The sequence below is a fragment of the Enhydra lutris genome, unplaced genomic scaffold (genome assembly GCF_002288905.1).
Source record: "Enhydra lutris kenyoni isolate GAN:26980312 unplaced genomic scaffold, ASM228890v2 scaffoldscaffold12, whole genome shotgun sequence".
Taxonomy (NCBI): Eukaryota; Metazoa; Chordata; class Mammalia; order Carnivora; family Mustelidae; genus Enhydra; species Enhydra lutris.
Window position 1 is genome coordinate 22,392,034 of NW_019154096.1, and position 3,025 is coordinate 22,395,058.

General features: G+C 41.9%; 1 non-coding gene across 1 annotated transcript; it reads left to right on the forward strand.

The window, feature by feature from the left end:
• Nucleotides 1–2,552: 2,552 nt before the first annotated feature.
• On the forward strand, nt 2,553–2,634 carry TRNAS-UGA. Its single transcript has one exon. It is a non-coding gene; the product is annotated as a tRNA-Ser (tRNA).
• Nucleotides 2,635–3,025: the final 391 nt, after the last annotated feature.

The following is a 3,025-nucleotide window of genomic DNA, read 5'->3' on the forward strand; positions in this document are numbered from 1 at the left end:
AACCACCGAAAATAATTCAAAATAAATTTTGATTGCTAAAAAAGAGCCCATCTGCTCCTAAACATATGCCCCATCCCCCCTAGTATTCTGCCTTTGAAAGTAGCATCCAGAGAGGTTTTTAGAGAAAGTCACAGATATTTGCCTTCCACACCAAATTAGGTTGATAAAAACTACCACATAAAATAATCTGGGGTCTGTAGACTCTGAGAAACAAACTGCGGGTTTTAGAGGGGGGAGGGTGGTTGGAGGGATAGGTGAGCCTGATGGTGGGTATTAAGGAGGGCACATAATGCATGAAGCACTGGGTGTGGTACATAAACAATGAATCTTGGAACACTGAAAAAATTAAATTTAAAAAAAAAAAAAAGAATGTGGGGTAGAATGTAGTGTAGAAGAGGAGGTAATCAGAATCACCAGGGGAACTTTACAAAGTAAAACGTTCATGATTGAAAATTAATGTTTTATGATGCTACTGTCATGAATCATAAAACACTTATGTTATAATTGTGTCGCAAACATGTGTTTTGCTTCTTCTTCCCTTAGTTGCCACACGTTGCATTAAATGGCAATGCTAAAAACCTAAGGTGGAATCTGAAAGAATTCATTTATAAATTCATGCTATTTGAAAACCTGTAATTATTTTGATCTCTTGGCTCATTTTTGTAATATGATAAATCAGGAAAAAGGCAATTTCATTTTTGAAATGCCTACATTAATTCAAATAAGCTGAAAATTAAACGTTAATGTAGTTATTTCACTTCTGAAATTTTGCAAAGAAATTTTAATCACAGTTGTTCTCACCAATACACATTAATTTGTAATAGATTCTTTTCTTTGCAGTCTTCCCTTCCCCTCAAAATCAAACCAAAAAATGAGCATGAAACATTCTGGGTAGATTTTTTGCTTAAACTATTTTAACCATAATCAATTCCCATTACTGTCACGCTTTTAAGCAAGTGAGGAGTACTCCTAAGAGAAGGGAAAGTTAAGGAAGAGAAAGAGCTTTCAATAAATATTACCATTTCACTGCATGGGAAAATTTTAAAAAGACTTCCTAATCAAGGTAAATTAATGTAGTAGTAAGATTAAATGAAGGTTATCGCACAGCACATGTATGATCTAAGAACAAGAATGAAGGACAGAAATTTATTCCTTCTTAGATAGTCTCTATTGGAAAAGGCCAAATAAAGTTCACATACATGATAAAACTTATGCCTGGGATTGTCGGGAATAGCTTTGTTCCCATACAGGATTCACAGAGAAACTGGGACCATTCACGTAGTTTTTGCCAAACTAAAAACAATGATAAAAATTCTAAAAACCATTTCAAACCCAATAGAAAGCACTCTTATAATTCTTAAGTATTATACTCTCCTTCTGCAATTAAATAGGTTTAGACACCTAACACCATAATTTGGTTAAAAGAAATGGCACTGAAAAGTCTCAAGAAAATTCACACATAAAGTGAGGTCACCCAACATCCGGGTTTCCAAAAGGCAAGGATTTGCCTTCCTGTAACACTATTCGAGAGATGGTGACGTTTCTTTCCAGGAACACTTTTAGAATTTTAAAAATTTAAATTTAAGAAGAAATTTAGAAATTTAGTAAAAGGTTGCCTTTCTTGTTGCTGTTGTTACTGCTGTTGTTACCAAATCTTGCATCAACAGATAGAACCGGCTGGGGGCAGGAGGGCGGCGTCCTCCACGTGCGCGAATGAGGAGCCGCGCGTGTGCCCTGGAGTCGGCAGCCCAGACCCACGGGCGGGTCCCAGGCTTCTGTTCTCTGAAGTAGGCGACATAGTACCGACCTACCCGCTTCTGAGACCTTTAACCAAGTAACGCAAAAGAGGGGGGGGGGGGGAGGGCTAGTGCTGAAGGGAGAAAATAATGGTATTTAAAGGTAGAAAGCAGACCTAATTCGCAGAACTTGGTTGTCAAACTACGTCCAATGCTCAACACCTGAAAGACCTGAGACCACACTTGGGGCCGGATTTCCTCCAGCAGGGACCGTTGGAGGAAGAATGAGAGAGGTTGCTTGGGCAGAAGCTCGGGACAGGTGGGGCCACAGATAGCGACCCCGAGTCCTCCCGCCTCCCGCCTTTCCGCACAAAGAGGAGGGCTCAAAGCGACGCGGTCAACTTAGGAACGCGCCGAAGACGCACGCCCCCGCAGAAACGCAGAAATTTCCCAGAGCGCAGGCTCGCAGCACTGAATGGAATAGGTCTTTGTTTCACAGCTACCTCGATTACCTAATAAGGAAGTGGGAGGGCAAAAATATGGTCGGCGACCAGAAGCCAGGCAACTTTGCGATTTTCGGAGCTCAGCGAAGGGTAGGGTTTCCCAGACCTTCTACTTAAAGTTTACTTAAACTACTTAAGGGATTTTCTGTTATTTCTCTGTTTCCACGGTATAGTTCACACAATTTGAGCGGTCAACCTCTGACGCCTCTCTGAACTGGACTGGGGAGTTTGTAGGCTCCGCCTCTTAGTGGGCTTGACGCGCGTGCGCGCAGTTATTGCACTAAAGTGTCTCTGCGGTTGTTTTGCCTCTGTGGCAGCGATGGCCGAGTGGTTAAGGCGTTGGACTTGAAATCCAATGGGGTCTCCCCGCGCAGGTTCGAACCCTGCTCGCTGCGGAAGCCGGTAGCTTCTCTTTTCCTCTTTAATTGTATGCTATTAAATGATAATCGTTACTAACTGCTGCATTTCCTTTCCTGCTAGCTAAATGGCTCACCTACAGAGAAGTCTAATGTGTTAAAGGAAAGCCAATAAATGTCAGCTCTGCAAACGTACTGTTTATACTAAAGGGAAAAATCTTGCCTTGTCCTAACCAGCAAGATAACAGTTTTAGGATCTTTTTCCACAATGTGAAGAAAAGTTGACAAAATACAAATAAAATAAGGTAAATATTGGCGCAATTTTTTGGGCTGTCACAGCCCAAAGAAGCTATCAAGTTAAAACTGATGGGGGCGGGGGGGGGGGGCGCACCTGGGTGGCTCAGTGGGTTAAGCCGCTGCCTTCGGCTTG